General features: G+C 43.3%; 8 non-coding genes across 8 annotated transcripts; all 8 read right to left on the bottom strand.

Moving 5' to 3' along the window:
- On the bottom strand, positions 1-73 carry trnaa-agc. Its single transcript has one exon. It is a non-coding gene; the product is annotated as a tRNA-Ala (tRNA).
- Positions 74-4,584: 4,511 nt separating this feature from the next.
- On the bottom strand, positions 4,585-4,657 carry trnaa-agc. Its single transcript has one exon. It is a non-coding gene; the product is annotated as a tRNA-Ala (tRNA).
- A 1,302-nt stretch (positions 4,658-5,959) lies between these two features.
- Positions 5,960-6,032, bottom strand: trnaa-agc. The gene has a single exon. It is a non-coding gene; the product is annotated as a tRNA-Ala (tRNA).
- Positions 6,033-6,584: 552 nt separating this feature from the next.
- trnaa-agc lies at positions 6,585-6,657 on the bottom strand. Its single transcript has one exon. It is a non-coding gene; the product is annotated as a tRNA-Ala (tRNA).
- Positions 6,658-8,073: 1,416 nt separating this feature from the next.
- trnaa-agc lies at positions 8,074-8,146 on the bottom strand. Its single transcript has one exon. It is a non-coding gene; the product is annotated as a tRNA-Ala (tRNA).
- Positions 8,147-8,830: 684 nt separating this feature from the next.
- On the bottom strand, positions 8,831-8,903 carry trnaa-agc. Its single transcript has one exon. It is a non-coding gene; the product is annotated as a tRNA-Ala (tRNA).
- Positions 8,904-15,726: 6,823 nt separating this feature from the next.
- Positions 15,727-15,799, bottom strand: trnaa-agc. Its single transcript has one exon. It is a non-coding gene; the product is annotated as a tRNA-Ala (tRNA).
- An 859-nt stretch (positions 15,800-16,658) lies between these two features.
- Positions 16,659-16,731, bottom strand: trnaa-agc. The gene has a single exon. It is a non-coding gene; the product is annotated as a tRNA-Ala (tRNA).
- Between the last annotated feature and the right edge of the window lie 847 nt (positions 16,732-17,578).

The following is a 17,578-nucleotide window of genomic DNA, read 5'->3' as shown; positions in this document are numbered from 1 at the left end:
TGGAGGATGCAGGCATCGATCCTGCTACCTCTCGCATGCTAAGCGAGCGCTCTACCATTTGAGCTAATCCCCCTGCGGCTTCATAAAGAAGTATGAAATCTCAATGACCGCACTGCCAAATCTCTCGTCCATAAGAAAGGATACTTTTTAAAAGTATGCTTGCTTCAGCTGTCTAAAAGTATTTTTCATGGTAGTTCAGTAAAAGTTGAAGTAGTGACTGCAGTGAGCACAGTGGTGGAAATAGTTGTATTGTTGGGTTAGTATCCAGAGCTTACAACAACAATGTGTGCTGATTGAACCAAACTAAATAGTTGGAGGATGCGGGGATCGATCCCATTACCTCTCGCATGCGAAGCGAGCACTCTACCATTTGAGCTAATCCCCCTGTGCCTCCAACAAGAAGTATGAAATCTCAATGACCGTACTGCCCTAATCCCTCGTCCATAAGAAAGGATACCTTTTAAATAGTATGCTTGCTTCAGCTCTCTAAAAGTATTTTTCATGGTAGTTCAGTAAAGGTTGAAGTAGTGACTGCAGTAAGCCCAGTGGTGGAAATAGTTGTATTGTTGGATTAGTATCCAGAGCTACAACAACAATGATTGAACCAAACTAAATAGTTTCAGGGTACGGGCATCAATACTGCTACCTCTTGCATGGCAAGCGGGCGCTCTACCATTTGCGCTAATCAGCCTGTGCCTCAAACAAGAAGCATGAAATCTCAATGACCGCACTGCCAAATCCCTCGTCCATAAGAAAGGATACTTTTTTAAAAGTATGCTTGCTTCAGCTGTCTAAAAGTATTTTTCATGGTAGTTCAGTAAATGTTGAAGTAGTGACTGCAGTAAGCCCAGTGGTGGAAATAGTTGTATTGTTGGGAAATTATCCAGAGCTACAACAACAATGTGTGCTGATTGAACCAAGCTAAATATTTGGAGGATACAGGCATCAATCCCGCTACCTCTCACATGCGAAGCAAGCACTCTACCATTTGAGCTAATTCCCCTGCGCCTCCAACAAGAAGTATGAAATCTCAATGACCGCACTGCCAAAGCCCTCTAAATAGTTGGAGGATGCAGGCATCGATCCCGCTACCTCTCGCATGCTAAGCGAGCGCTCTACCATTTGAGCTAATCCCCCTGCGGCTTCATAAAGAAGTATGAAATCTCAATGACCGCACTGCCAAATCTCTCGTCCATAAGAAAGGATACTTTTTAAAAGTATGCTTGCTTCAGCTGTCTAAAAGTATTTTTCATGGTAGTTCAGTAAAAGTTCAAGTAGTGACTGCAGTGAGCACAGTGGTGGAAATAGTTGTATTGTTGGGTTAGTATCCAGAGCTTACAACAACAATGTGTGCTGATTGAACCAAACTAAATAGTTGGAGGATGCGGGGATCGATCCCATTACCTCTCGCATGCGAAGCGAGCACTCTACCATTTGAGCTAATCCCCCTGTGCCTCCAACAAGAAGTATGAAATCTCAATGACCGTACTGCCCTAATCCCTCGTCCATAAGAAAGGATACCTTTTAAATAGTATGCTTGCTTCAGCTCTCTAAAAGTATTTTTCATGGTAGTTCAGTAAAGGTTGAAGTAGTGACTGCAGTAAGCCCAGTGGTGGAAATAGTTGTATTGTTGGATTAGTATCCAGAGCTACAACAACAATGATTGAACCAAACTAAATAGTTTCAGGGTACGGGCATCAATACTGCTACCTCTTGCATGGCAAGCGGGCGCTCTACCATTTGCGCTAATCCCCCTATGACTCCAACAAGAAGTATGAAATCTCGATGACCGCACTGCCAAATCCCTCGTCCATGAGAAAGGATACTTTAAAAAAAGTATGCTTGCTTCAGCTGTCTAAAAGTATTTTCATGGTAGTTCAGTAAAGGTTGAAGTAGCGACTGCAGAAAGCCCAGTGGTGGAAATAGTTGAATTGTTGGGTTAGTATCCAGAGCTACAACAACAATGTGTGCTGATTGAACCAAACTAAATAGTTGGAGGATGCGGGCATCGATCCCGCTACCTCTCACATACTAAGCCAGCGCTCTACCATTTGAGCTAATCTCCCAGCAGCTTCATAAAGAAGTATGAAATCTCAATGACCGCACTGCCAAATCCCTCGTCCATAAGAAAGGATACTTTTTTAAAAGTATGCTTGCTTCAGCTGTCTAAAAGTATTTTTCATGGTAGTTCAGTAAAGGTTGAAGTAGTGACTGCAGAAAGCCCAGTGGTGGAAATAGTTGAATTGTTGGGTTAGTATCCAGAGCTACAACAACAATGATTGAACCAAACTAAATAGTTTCAGGATACGGGCATCGATACCGCTACCTCTTGCATGGCAAGCGAGCGCTCTACCATTTGAGCTAATCCCCCTGCAGCTCCAATCAAAAGTATGAAATCTCAATGACCGCACTGCCAAATCCCTCGTCCATAAGAAAGGATAATTTTTAAAAAGTATGATTGCTTCAGCTGTCTAAAAGTATTTTTCATGGTAGTTCAGTAAAGGTTGAAGTAGTGACTGCAGTGAGCCCAGTGGTGGAAATAGTTGTATTGTTGGGTTAGTATCCAGAGCTTCAACAACAATGTGTGCTGATTGAACCAAACTAAATAGTTGGAGGATGCAAGCATCGATCCCGCTACCTATCACATGCTAAGCGAGCGCTCTACCATTTGAGGTAATCCCCCTGTGCTTCCAACAAGAAGTATGACATCTCAATGACCGCACTGCCAAATCCCTCATCCATAAGAAAGGATAATTTTTAAAAAGTATGCTTGCTTCAGCTGTCTAAAAGTATTTTTCATGGTAGTTCAGTAAAGGTTGAAGTAGTGACTGCAGTGAGCCCAGTGGTAGAAATAGTTGTATTGTTGGGTTAGTATCCAGAGCTTCAACAACAATGTGTGCTGATTGAACCAAACTAAATAGTTGGAGGATGCGGGCATCGATCCCGCTACCTCTCACATGCTAAGCGAGCGCTCTACCATTTGAGCTACTCCCCCTGTGCCTCCAATAAGAAGTATGAAATCTCAATTACCGCACTGCCAAATCCCTCGTCCCTAAGACAGGATTCTTGCTTCAGCTGTCTAAAAGTATTTTTCATGGTAGTTCAGTAAAGGTTGAAGTAGTGACTGCAGTAAGCCCAGTGGTGGAAATAGTTGTATTGTTGGGTTAGTATCCAGAGCTACAAAAACAATGTGTGCTGATTGAACCAAACTAAATAGTTGGAGGATGCAGGCATCGATCCCGCTACCTCTCACATGCTAAGCAAGCGCTCTACCATTTGAGCTAATCCCCCTGCGCCTCCAACACAAAGTATGAAATCTCAATGACCGCACTGCCAAATCCCTCGTCCATAAGAAAGGATACTTTTTAAAAAGTATGCTTGCTTCAGCTGTCTAAAAGTATTTTTCATGGTGGTTCAGTAAAGGTTGAAGTAGTGACTGCAGTAAGCACAGTGGTGGAAATAGTTGTATTGTTGGGTTAGTATCCAGAGCTTCAACAACAATGTGTGCTGATTGAACCAAACTAAATAGTTTGGAGGATGCGGGCATCGATCCCGCTACCTCTCACATGCTAAGCAAGCGCGCTACCATTTGAGCTACTCCCCTTGTGCCTCCAATAAGAAGTATGAAATCTCAATTACCTCACTGCCAAATCCCTCGTCCCTAAGAAAGGATTCTTGCTTCAGCTGTCTAAAAGTATTTTTCATGGTAGTTCAGTAAAGGTTGAAGTAGTGACTGCAGTAAGCCCAGTGGTGGAAATAGTTGTATTGTTGGGTTAGTATCCAGAGCTACAAAAACAATGTGTGCTGATTGAACCAAACTAATTAGTTGGAGGATGCGGGCATCGATCCCGCTACCTCTCGAATGCTAAGCAAGCGCTCTACCATTTGATCTAATCCCCCTGCATCTCCAATCAGAAGTATGAAATCTCAATGACCGCACTGCCAAATCCCTCGTCCATAAGAAAGGATAATTTTATAAAAGTATGCTTGCTTCAGCTGTCTAAAAGTATTTTTCATGGTAGTTCAGTAAAGGTTGAAGTAGTGACTGCAGTAAGCCCAGTGGTGGAAATAGTTGTATTGTTGGGTTAGTATCCAGAGCTACAACAACAATGTGTGCTGATTGAACCAAACTAAATAGTTGGAGGATGCAGGCATCGCTCCCGCTCCCTCTCACATGCTAAGCGAGCGCTCTACCATTTGAGCTAATTCCCCTGCGCCTCCAACAAGAAGTATGAAATCTCAATGACCGCACTGCCAAAGCCCTCTAAATAGTTGGAGGATGCAGGCATCGATCCCGCTACCTCTCGCATGCTAAGCGAGCGCTCTACCATTTGAGCTAATCCCCCTGCGTCTTCATAAAGAAGTATGAAATCTCAATGACCGCACTGCCAAATCCCTCGTCCATAAGAAAGGATACTTTTTAAAAGTATGCTTGCTTCAGCTGTCTAAAAGTATTTTTCATGGTAGTTCAGTAAAGGTTGAAGTAGTGACTGCAGTGAGCACAGTGGTGGAAATAGTTGTATTGTTGGGTTAGTATCCAGAGCTACAACAACAATGTGTGCTGATTGAACCAAACTAAATAGTTGGAGGATGCGGGCATCGATCCCGCTACCTCTCGCATGCTAAGCAAGCGCTCTACCATTTGAGCTAATCCCCCTGCAGCTTCATAAAGAAGTATGAAATCTCAATGACCGCACTGCCAAATCCCTCATCCATAAGAAAGGATACTTTTTTAAAAGTATGCTTGCTTCAGCTGTCTAAAAGTATTTTTCATGGTAGTTCAGTAAAGGTTGAAGTAGTGACTGCAGTAAGCCCAGTGGTGGAAATAGTTGTATTGTTGTGTTAGTATCCAGAGCTACAACAACGTGTGCTGATTGAACCAAACTAAATAGTTGGAGGATGCAGGCATCGATCCCACTACCTCTCGCATGCTAAGCGAGCGCTCTACCATTTGAGCTAATCCCCCTGCAGCTCCAATCAAAAGTATGAAATCTCAATGACCGCACTGCCAAATCCCTCGTCCATAAGAAAGGATACTTTTTAAAAAGTATGCTTGCTTCAGCTGTCTAAAAGTTATTTTCATGGTAGTTCAGTAAAGGTTGAAGTAGTGACTGCAGTAAGCCCAGTGGTGGAAATAGTTGTATTGTTGGGTTAGTGTCCAGAGCTACAACAACAATGTGTGCTGATTGAACCAAACTTAATAGTTGGCGGATGCAGGCATCGATCCCGCTACCTCTCACATGCTAAGCGAGCGCTCTACCATTTGAGCTAATCCCCCTGCGCCTCCAACACAAAGTATGAAATCTCAATGACCGCACTGCCAAATCCCTCGTCCATAAGAAAGGATACTTTTTAAAAAGTATGCTTGCTTCAGCTCTCTAAAAGTATTTTTCATGGTAGTTCAGTAAAGGTTGAAGTAGTGACTGCAGTAAGCCCAGTGGTGGAAATAGTTGTATTGTTGGGTTAGTATCCAGAGCTACAACAACGTGTGCTGATTGAACCAAACTAAGTAGTTGGAGGATGCAGGCATCAATCCCGCTACCTCTCACATGCGAAGCAAGCACTCTACCATTTGAGCTAATTCCCCTGCGCCTCCAACAAGAAGTATGAAATCTCAATGACCGCACTGCCAAAGCCCTCTAAATAGTTGGAGGATGCAGGCATCGATCCCGCTACCTCTCGCATGCTAAGCGAGCGCTCTACCATTTGAGCTAATCCCCCTGCGGCTTCATAAAGAAGTATGAAATCTCAATGACCGCACTGCCAAATCCCTCGTCCATAAGAAAGGATACTTTTTAAAAGTATGCTTGCTTCAGCTGTCTAAAAGTATTTTTCATGGTAGTTCAGTAAAGGTTGAAGTAGTGACTGCAGTGAGCACAGTGGTGGAAATAGTTGTATTGTTGGGTTAGTATCCAGAGCTACAACAACAATGTGTGCTGATTGAACCAAACTAAATAGTTGGAGGATGCGGGCATCGATCCCGCTACCTCTCGCATGCTAAGCGAGCGCTCTACCATTTGAGCTAATCCCCCTGCGGCTTCATAAAGAAGTATGAAATCTCAATGACCGCACTGCCAAATCTCTCGTCCATAAGAAAGGATACTTTTTTTAAAGTATGCTTGCTTCAGCTGTCTAAAAGTATTTTTCATGGTAGTTCAGTAAAAGTTGAAGTAGTGACTGCAGTGAGCACAGTGGTGGAAATAGTTGTATTGTTGGGTTAGTATCCAGAGCTACAACAACAATGTGTGCTGATTGAAACAAAATAAATAGTTGGAGAATGCAGGCATCAATCCCGCTACCTCTCACATGCTAAGCAAGCGCTCTACCATTTGAGCTAATCCCCCTGTGCCTCCAACAAGAAGTATGAAATCTCAATGTCCTCACTGCCAAATCCCTCGTCCATAAGAAAGGATACTTTTTTTATAGTATGCTTGCTTCAGCTGTCTAAAATTATTTTTCATGGTAGTTCAGTAAAGGTTGAAGTTGTCACTGCAGTAAGCCCGGTGGTGGAAATAGTTGTATTGTTCGGTTTAGTATCCAGAGCTTCAACAACAATGTGTGCTGATTGAACCAAACGAAATAGTTGGAGGATGCGGGCATCGATCCCACTACCTCTCGCATGCTAAGCGAGCGCTCTACCATTTGAGCTAATCCCCCTGCGGCTTCATAAAGAAGTATGAAATCTCAATGACCGCACTGCCAAGTCCCTCGTCCATAAGAAAGGATACTTTTTAAAAAGTATGCTTGCTTCAGCTGTCTAAAAGTATTTTTCATGGTATTTCAGTAGAGGTTGAAGTAGTGACTGCAGCAAGCCCAGTGGTGGAAATAGTTGTATTGTTGGGTTAGTATCCAGAGCTACAACAACAATGTGTGCTGATTGAACCAAACTAAATAGTTAGAGGATGCAGGCATCGATCCCGCTACATCTCATATGCTAAGCGAGCGCTCTACCATTTGAGCTAATCCCCCTGCGCCTCCAACAAGAAGTATGAAATCTCAATGACCGCACTGCCAAATCCCTCTAAATAGTTGGAGGATGCAGGCATCGAGCTACCTCTCACATGCTAAGCAAGTGCTCTGCCATTTGAGCTAATCCCCAGCACCTCCAACATGAAGTATGAAATCTCAATGACCGCACTGCCAAATCCCTCGTCCATAAGAAAGGATAATTTTTTAAAGTATGCTTGCTTCAGCTGTCTAAAAGTATTTTTCATGGTGGTTCAGTAAAGGTTGAAGTAGTGACTGCAGTAAGCCCAGTGGTGGAAATAGTTGTATTGTTGGGTTAGTATCCAGAGCTACAACAACAATGTGTGCTGATTGAACCAAACCAAATAGTTGGAGGATGCAGGTATCAATCCCGCTACCTCTCGCATGCGAAGCGAGCGCTCTACCATTTGAGGTAATCCCCCTGCACCTCCAACAAGAAGTATGAAATCTCAATGACCGCACTGCCAAATCCCTCGTCCATAAGAAAGGATACTTTTTAAAAGTATGCTTGCTTCAGCTGTCTAAAAGTATTTTTCATGGTAGTTCAGTAAAGGTTGAAGTAGTGACTGCAGTGAGCACAGTGGTGGAAATAGTTGTATTGTTGGGTTAGTATCCAGAGCTACAACAACAATGTGTGCTGATTGAACCAAACTAAATAGTTGGAGGATGCGGGCATCAAGCATGCTGGAGCTCTACCATTTGAGCTAATCCCCCTGCGGCTTCATAAAGAAGTATGAAATCTCAATGACCGCACTGCCAAAGCCCTCTAAATAGTTGGAGGATGCAGGCATCGATCCCGGTACCTCTCGCATGCTAAGCGAGCGCTCTACCATTTGAGCTAATCCCCCTGCGGCTTAATAAAGAAGTATGAAATCTCAATGACCGCACTGCCAAATCCCTCGTCCATAAGAAAGGATACTTTTTAAAAGTATGCTTGCTTCAGCTGTCTAAAAGTATTTTTCATGGTAGTTCAGTAAAGGTTGAAGTAGTGACTGCAGTGAGCACAGTGGTGGAAATAGTTGTATTGTTGGGTTAGTATCCAGAGCTACAACAACAATGTGTGCTGATTGAACCAAACTAAATAGTTGGAGGATGCGGGCATCGATCCCGCTACCTCTCACATGCTAAGCGAGCGCTCTACCATTTGAGCTAATCCCCCTGCGCCTCCAACAAGAAGTATGAAATCTCAATGACCGCACTGCCAAATCCCTCGTCCATAAGAAAGGATACTTTTTAAAAAGTATGCTTGCTTCAGCTGTCTAAAAGTATTTTTCATGGTAGTTCAGTAAAGGTTGAAGTAGTGACTGCAGTAAGCCCAGTGGTGGAAATAGTTGTATTGTTGGGTTAGTATCCAGAGCTACAACAACAATGTGTGCTGATTGAACCAAACTAAATAGTTGGAGGATGCAGGCATCAATCCCGCTACCTCTCACATGCGAAGCAAGCACTCTACCATTTGAGCTAATTCCCCTGCGCCTCCAACAAGAAGTATGAAATCTCAATGACCGCACTGCCAAAGCCCTCTAAATAGTTGGAGGATGCAGGCATCGATCCCGCTACCTCTCGCATGCTAAGCGAGCGCTCTACCATTTGAGCTAATCCCCCTGCGGCTTCATAAAGAAGTATGAAATCTCAATGACCGCACTGCCAAATCCCTCGTCCATAAGAAAGGATACTTTTTAAAAGTATGCTTGCTTCAGCTGTCTAAAAGTATTTTTCATGGTAGTTCAGTAAAGGTTGAAGTAGTGACTGCAGTAAGCACAGTGGTGGAAATAGTTGTATTGTTGGGTTAGTATCCAGAGCTACAACAACAATGTGTGCTGATTGAACCAAACTAAATAGTTGGAGGATGCGGGCATCGATCCCGCTACCTCTCGCATGCTAAGCGAGCACTCTACCATTTGAGCTAATCCCCCTGCGGCTCATAAAGAAGTATGAAATCTCAATGACCGCACTGCCAAATCCCTCGTCCATAAGAAAGGATACTTTTTTTAAAGTATGCTTGCTTCAGCTGTCTAAAAGTATTTTTCATGGTAGTTCAGTAAAGGTTGAAGTAGTGACTGCAGTAAGCCCAGTGGTGGAAATAGTTGTATTGTTGGGTTAGTATCCAGAGCTACAACAACAATGTGTGCTGATTGAAACAAACTAAATAGTTGGAGAATGCAGGCATCGATCCCGCTACCTCTCACATGCTAAGCAAGCGCTCTACCATTTGAGCTAATCCCCCTGTGCCTCCAACAAGAAGTATGAAATCTCAATGTCCTCACTGCCAAATCCCTCGTCCATAAGAAAGGATACTTTTTTTATAGTATGCTTGCTTCAGCTGTCTAAAATTATTTTTCATGGTAGTTCAGTAAAGGTTGAAGTTGTGACTGCAGTAAGCCCGGTGGTGGAAATAGTTGTATTGTTGGGTTAGTATCCAGAGCTCAACAACAATGTGTGCTGATTGAACCAAACTAAATAGTTGGAGGATGCGGGCATCGATCCCACTACCTCTCGCATGCTAAGCGAGCGCTCTACCATTTGAGCTAATCCCCTGCGGCTTCAAAAGAAGTATGAAATCTCAATGACCGCACTGCCAAGTCCCTCGTCCATAAGAAAGGATACTTTTAAAAAGTATGCTTGCTTCAGCTGTCTAAAAGTATTTTTCATGGTATTTCAGTAGAGGTTGAAGTAGTGACTGCAGCAAGCCCAGTGGTGGAAATAGTTGTATTGTTGGGTTAGTATCCAGAGCTACAACAACAATGTGTGCTGATTGAACCAAACTAAATAGTTAGAGGATGCAGGCATCGATCCCGCTACATCTCATATGCTAAGCGAGCGCTCTACCATTTGAGCTAATCCCCCTGCGCCTCCAACAAGAAGTATGAAATCTCAATGACCGCACTGCCAAATCCCTCTAAATAGTTGGAGGATGCAGGCATCGATCCCGCTACCTCTCACATGCTAAGCAAGTGCTCTGCCATTTGAGCTAATCCCCAGCACCTCCAACATGAAGTATGAAATCTCAATGACCGCACTGCCAAATCCCTCTTCCATAAGAAAGGATAATTTTTTAAAGTATGCTTGCTTCAGCTGTCTAAAAGTATTTTTCATGGTAGTTCAGTAAAGGTTGAAGTAGTGACTGCAGTAAGCCCAGTGGTGGAAATAGTTGTATTGTTGGGTTAGTATCCAGAGCTACAACAACAATGTGTGCCGATTGAACCAAACTAAATAGTTGGAGGATGCAGGTATCAATCCCGCTACCTCTCGCATGCGAAGCAAGCGCTCTACCATTTGAGGTAATCCCCCTGCACCTCCAACAGGAAGTATGAAATCTCAATGACCGCACTGCCAAATCCCTCGTCCATAAGAAAGGATACTTTTTAAAAGTATGCTTGCTTCAGCTGTCTAAAAGTATTTTTCATGGTAGTTCAGTAAAGGTTGAAGTAGTGACTGCAGTAAGCACAGTGGTGGAAATAGTTGTATTGTTGGGTTAGTATCCAGAGCTACAACAACAATGTGTGCTGATTGAACCAAACTAAATAGTTGGAGGATGCGGGCATCAATCCCGCTACCTCTCGCATGCTAAGCGAGCGCTCTACCATTTGAGCTAATCCCCCTGCGGCTTCATAAAGAAGTATGAAATCTCAATGACCGCACTGCCAAAGCCCTCTAAATAGTTGGAGGATGCAGGCATCGATCCCGGTACCTCTCGCATGCTAAGCGAGCGCTCTACCATTTGAGCTAATCCCCCTGCGGCTTCATAAAGAAGTATGAAATCTCAATGACCGCACTGCCAAATCCCTCGTCCATAAGAAAGGATACTTTTTAAAAGTATGCTTGCTTCAGCTGTCTAAAAGTATTTTTCATGGTAGTTCAGTAAAGGTTGAAGTAGTGACTGCAGTGAGCACAGTGGTGGAAATAGTTGTATTGTTGGGTTAGTATCCAGAGCTACAACAACAATGTGTGCTGATTGAACCAAACTAAATAGTTGGAGGATGTGGGCATCGATCCCGCTACCTCTCGCATGCTAAGCGAGCGCTCTACCATTTGAGCTAATCCCCCTGCGGCTTCATAAAGAAGTATGAAATCTCAATGACCGCACTGCCAAATCCCTCGTCCATAAGAAAGGATACTTTTTAAAAGTATGCTTGCTTCAGCTGTCTAAAAGTATTTTTCATGGTAGTTCAGTAAAGGTTGAAGTAGTGACTGCAGTAAGCCCAGTGGTGGAAATAGTTGTATTGTTGGGTTAGTATCCAGAGCTACAACAACAATGTGTGCTGATTGAACCAAACTAAATAGTTGGAGGATGCAGGCATCGATCCCGTTACCTCTCGCATGCGAAGCAAGCACTCTACCATTTGAGCTAATCCCCCTGCGCCTCCAACAAGAAGTATGAAATCTCAATGACCGCACTGCCAAATCCCTCGTCCATAAGAAAGGATACTTTTTAAATAGTATGCTTGCTTCAGCTGTCTAAAAGTATTTTTCATGGTAGTTCAGTAAAGGTTGAAGTAGTGACTGCAGTGAGCACAGTGGTGGAAATAGTTGTATTGTTGGGTTAGTATCCAGAGCTACAACAACAATGTGTGCTGATTGAACCAAACTAAATAGTTGGAGATGCAGGCATCAATCCCGCTACCTCTCACATGCTAAGCAAGCGCTCTACCATTTGAGCTAATCCCCCTGTGCCTCCAACAAGAAGTATGAAATCTCAATGTCCTCACTGCCAAATCCCTCGTCCATAAGAAAGGATACTTTTTTTATAGTATGCTTGCTTCAGCTGTCTAAAATTATTTTTCATGGTAGTTCAGTAAAGGTTGAAGTTGTGACTGCAGTAAGCCCGGTGGTGGAAATAGTTGTATTGTTGGGTTTAGTATCCAGAGCTACAACAACAATGTGTGCTGATTGAACCAAACTAAATAGTTGGAGGATGCGGGTATCGATCCCGCTACCTCACGCATGCTAAGCGAGCGCTCTACCATTTGAGCTAATCCCCCTGCGGCTTCATAAAGAAGTATGAAATCTCAATGACCGCACTGCCAAATCCCTCGTCCATAAGAAAGGATACTTTTAAAAAGTATGCTTGCTTCAGCTGTCTAAAAGTATTTTTCATGGTAGTTCAGTAGAGGTTGAAGTAGCGACTGCAGCAAGCCCAGTGGTGGAAATAGTTGTATTGTTGGGTTAGTATCCAGAGCTACAACAACAATGTGTGCTGATTGAACCAAACTAAATAGTTGGAGGATGCAGGCATCGATCACGCTACCTCTCACATGCTAAGCGAGCGCTCGACCATTTGAGCTAATCCCCCTGCGCCTCCAACAAGAAGTATGAAATCTCAATGACCGCACTGCCAAATCCCCATTGGAGGATGCAGGCTAATACCTCTCACATGCTGCAAGTGCTCTGCCATTTGAGCTAATCCCCAGCACCTCCAACATGAAGTATGAAATCTCAATGACCGCACTGCCAAATCCCTCGTCCATAAGAAAGGATAATTTTTTTAAAGTATGCTTGCTTCAGCTGTCTAAAAGTATTTTTCATGGTGGTTCAGTAAAGGTTGAAGTAGTGACTGCAGTAAGCCCAGTGGTGGAAATAGTTGTATTGTTGGGTTAGTATCCAGAGCTACAACAACAATGTGTGCTGATTGAACCAAACTAAATAGTTGGAGGATGCAGGTATCAATCCCGCTACCTCTCGCATGCGAAGCAAGCGCTCTACCATTTGAGGTAATCCCCCTGCACCTCCAACAAGAAGTATGAAATCTCAATGACCGCACTGCCAAATCCCTCGTACATAAGAAAGGATACTTTTTAAAAGTATGCTTGCTTCAGCTGTCTAAAAGTATTTTTCATGGTAGTTCAGTAAAGTTTGAAGTAGTGACTGTAGTAAGCCCAGTGGTGGAAATAGTTGTATTGTTGGGTTAGTATCCAGAGCTACAACAACAATGTGTGCTGATTGAACCAAACTAAATAGTTGGAGGATGCAGGCATCAATCCCGCTACCTCTCACATGCTAAGCGAGCGCTCTACCATTTGAGCTAATCCCCTGCGGCTTCATAAAGAAGTATGAAATCTCAATGACCATTTGCCAAAGCCCTCTAAATAGTTGGAGGATGCAGGCATCGATCCCCATACCTCTCCATGCTAAGCGAGCGCTCTACCATTTGAGCTAATCCCCCTGCGGCTTCATAAAGAAGTATGAAATCTCAATGACCGCACTGCCAAATCCCTCGTCCATAAGAAAGGATACTTTTTTAAAAGTATTCTTGCTTCAGCTGTCTAAAAGTATTTTTCATGGTAGTTCAGTAAAGGTTGAAGTAGTGACTGCAGTAAGCCCAGTGGTGGAAATAGTTGTATTGTTGGGTTAGTATCCAGAGCTACAACAACAATGTGTGCCGATTGAACCAAACTAAATAGTTGGAGGATGGGCATCGATCCCGCTACCTCTCGCATGCTAAGCGAGCGCTCTACCATTTGAGCTAATCCCCCTGCGGCTTCAACAAGAAGTATGAAATCTCAATGACCGCACTGCCAAATCCCTCGTCCATAAGAAAGGATACTTTTTTAAAAAGTATGCTTGCTTCAGCTGTCTAAAAGTATTTTTCATGGTAGTTCAGTAAAGGTTGAAGTAGTGACTGCAGTAAGCACAGTGGTGGAAATAGTTGTATTGTTGGGTTAGTATCCAGAGCTACAACAACAATGTGTGCTGATTGAACCAAACTAAATAGTTGGAGGATGCGGGCATCGATCCCATTACCTCTCGCATGCTAAGCGAGCACTCTACCATTTGAGCTAATCCCCCTGTGCCTCCAACAAGAAGTATGAAATCTCAATGACCGCACTGCCAAATCCCTCGTCCATAAGAAAGGATACTTTTTAAAAGTATGCTTGCTTCAGCTGTCTAAAAGTATTTTTCATGGTAGTTCAGTAAAGGTTGAAGTAGTGACTGCAGGAAGCCCAGTGGTGGAAATAGTTGTATTGTTGGGTTAGTATCCAGAGCTACAACAACAATGTGTGCTGATTGAACCAAACTAAATAGTTGGAGGATGCAGGCATCGATCCCGCTACCTCTCACATGCTAAGCAAGCGCTCTACCATTTGAGCTAATCCCCCTGTGCCTCCAACAAGAAGTATGAAATCTCAATGTCCTCACTGCCAAATCCCTCGTCCATAAGAAAGGATACTTTTAAAAAGTATGCTTGCTTCAGCTGTCTAAAAGTATTTTTCATGGTAGTTCAGTAAAGGTTGAAGTAGTGACTGCAGCAAGCCCAGTGGTGGAAATAGTTGTATTGTTGGGTTAGTATCCAGAGCTACAACAACAATGTGTGCTGATTGAACCAAACTAAATAGTTGGAGGATGCAGGCATCGATCCCGCTACCTCTCACATGCTAAGCGAGCGCTCTACCATTTGAGCTAATCCCCCTGCGCCTCCAACAAGAAGTATGAAATCTCAATGACCTTACTGCCAAATCCCTCTAAATAGTTGGAGGATGCAGGCATCGATCCCACTACCTCTCACATGCTAAGCAAGTGCTCTGCCATTTGAGCTAATCCCCAGCGCCTCCAACATGAAGTATGAAATCTCAATGACCGCACTGCCAAATCCCTCGTCCATAAGAAAGGATACTTTTTAAAAGTATGCTTGCTTCAGCTGTCTAAAAGTATTTTTCATGGTAGTTCAGTAAAGGTTGAAGTAGTGACTGCAGTGAGCACAGTGGTGGAAATAGTTGTGGTGGAAATAGTTGTATTGTTGGGTTAGTATCCAGAGCTGAGCTAACAACAACAATGTGTGCTGATTGAACCAAACTAAATAGTTGGAGGATGCAGGTATCGATCCCACAACCTATCACATGCTAAGCAAGCGCTCTACCATTTGAGCTAATCCCCCTGCTCCTTCATCACAAGAAGTATGAAATCTCAATGACCGCACTGCCAAATCCCTCGTCCATAAGAAAGGATACTTTTTTAAAAGTATGCTTGCTTCAGCTGTCTAAAAGTATTTTTCATGGTAGTTCAGTAAAGGTTGAAGTAGTGACTGCAGTAAGCCCAGTGGTGGAAATAGTTGTATTGTTGGGTTAGTATCCAGAGCTACAACAACAATGTGTGCTGATTGAACCAAACTAAATAGTTGGAGGATGCAGGCATCGATCCCGCTACCTCTCGCATGCGAAGCAAGCACTCTACCATTTGAGCTAATCCCCCTGCGCCTCCAACAAGAAGTATGAAATCTCAATGACCGCACTGCCAAATCCCTCGTCCATAAGAAAGGATACTTTTTTAAAAGTATGCTTGCTTCAGCTGTCTAAAAGTATTTTTCATGGTAGTTCAGTAAAGGTTGAAGTAGTGACTGCAGTAAGCCCAGTGGTGGAAATAGTTGTATTGTTGGGTTAGTATCCAGAGCTACAACAACAATGTGTGCTGATTGAACCAAACTAAATAGTTGGAGGATGCAGGCATCGATCCCACTACCTCTCACATGCTAAGCAAGCACTCTACCATTTTAGCTAATCCCCCTGTGCCTCCAACAGGAAGTATGAAATCTCAATGACCGCACTGCCAAATCCCTCGTACATAAGAAAGGATACTTTTTTTATAGTATGCTTGCTTCAGCTGTCTAAAATTATTTTTCATGGTAGTTCAGTAAAGGTTGAAGTTGTGACTGCAGTAAGCCCGGTGGTGGAAATAGTTGTATTGTTCGGTTTAGTATCCAGAGCTACAACAACAATGTGTGCTGATTGAACCAAACTAAATAGTTGGAGGATGCGGGCATCGATCCCGCTACCTCTCGCATGCTAAGCGAGCGCTCTACCATTTGAGCTAATCCCCCTGTGCCTTCAACAAGAAGTATGAAATCTCAATGACCGCACTGCCAAATCCCTCGTCCATAAGAAAGGATACTTTTTAAAAAGTATGCTTGCTTCAGCTGTCTAAAAGTATTTTTCATGGTAGTTCAGTAAAGGTTGAAGTAGTGACTGCAGTAAGCCCAGTGGTGGAAATAGTTGTATTGTTGGGTTAGTATCCAGAGCTACAACAACAATGTGTGCTGATTGAACCAAACTAAATAGTTGGAGGATGCAGGCATCGATCCCGCTACCTCTCACATGCTAAGCAAGCGCTCTACCATTTGAGCTAATCCCCCTGCGCCTCCAACAAGAAGTATGAAATCTCAATGACCGCACTGCCAAATCCCTCGTCCATAAGAAAGGATACTTTTTTAAAGTATGCTTGCTTCAGCTGTCTAAAAGTATTTTTCATGGTAGTTCAGTAAAGGTTGAAGTAGTGACTGCAGTAAGCCCAGTGGTGGAAATAGTTGTATTGTTGGGTTAGTATCCAGAGCTACAACAACAATGTGTGCTGATTGAACCAAACTAAATAGTGGAGGATGCGGGCATCGATCCCATTACCTCTCGCATGCGAAGCAAGCACTCTACCATTTGAGCTAATCCCCTGTGCCTCCAACAAGAAGTATGAAATCTCAATGACCGCACTGCCAAATCCCTCGTCCATAAGAAAGGATACTTTTTAAAAGTATGCTTGCTTCAGCTGTCTAAAAGTATTTTTCATGGTAGTTCAGTAAAGGTTGAAGTAGTGACTGCAGTAAGCCCAGTGGTGGAAATAGTTGTATTGTTGGGTTAGTATCCAGAGCTACAACAACAATGTGTGCTGATTGAACCAAACTAAATAGTTGGAGGATGCGGGCATCGATCCCGCTACCTCTCGCATGCTAAGCAAGCGCTCTACCATTTGAGCTAATCCCCCTGCTGCTTCAACAAGAAGTATGAAATCTCAATGACCGCACTGCCAAATCCCTCGTCCATAAGAAAGGATATTTTTTTAAAAGTATGCTTGCTTCAGCTGTCTAAAAGTATTTTTCATGGTAGTTCAGTAAAGGTTGAAGTAGTGACTGCAGTAAGCCCAGTGGTGGAAATAGTTGTATTGTTGGGTTAGTATCCAGAGCTACAACAACAATGTGTGCTGATTGAACCAAACTAAATAGTTGGAGGATGCAGGCATCGATCCCGCTACCTCTCGCATGCGAAGCAAGCGCTCTACCATTTGAGCTAATCCCCCTGTGCCTCCAACAGGAAGTATGAAATCTCAATGACCGCACTGCCAAATCCCTCGTACATAAGAAAGGATACTTTTTTTATAGTATGCTTGCTTCAGCTGTCTAAAATTATTTTTCATGGTAGTTCAGTAAAGGTTGAAGTTGTGACTGCAGTAAGCCCGGTGGTGGAAATAGTTGTATTGTTGGTTTAGTATCCAGAGCTACAACAACAATGTGTGCTGATTGAACCAAACTAAATAGTTGGAGGATGCAGGTATCGATCCCGCTACCTCACGCATGCTAAGCGAGCGCTCTACCATTTGAGCTAATCCCCCTGCGGCTTCATAAAGAAGTATGAAATCTCAATGACCGCACTGCCAAATCCCTCGTCCATAAGAAAGGATACTTTTTAAAAAGTATGCTTGCTTCAGCTGTCTAAAAGTATTTTTCATGGTAGTTCAGTAGAGGTTGAAGTAGTGACTGCAGCAAGCCCAGTGGTGGAAATAGTTGTATTGTTGGGTTAGTATCCAGAGCTACAACAACAATGTGTGCTGATTG

Source organism: Oncorhynchus gorbuscha, linkage group LG23, assembly GCF_021184085.1.
Source record: "Oncorhynchus gorbuscha isolate QuinsamMale2020 ecotype Even-year linkage group LG23, OgorEven_v1.0, whole genome shotgun sequence".
NCBI classification, from domain to species: domain Eukaryota; kingdom Metazoa; phylum Chordata; class Actinopteri; order Salmoniformes; family Salmonidae; genus Oncorhynchus; species Oncorhynchus gorbuscha.
The sequence above is the reverse complement of the archived record's forward strand: the minus strand, read 5'-3'. Positions and strand labels throughout refer to the sequence as shown.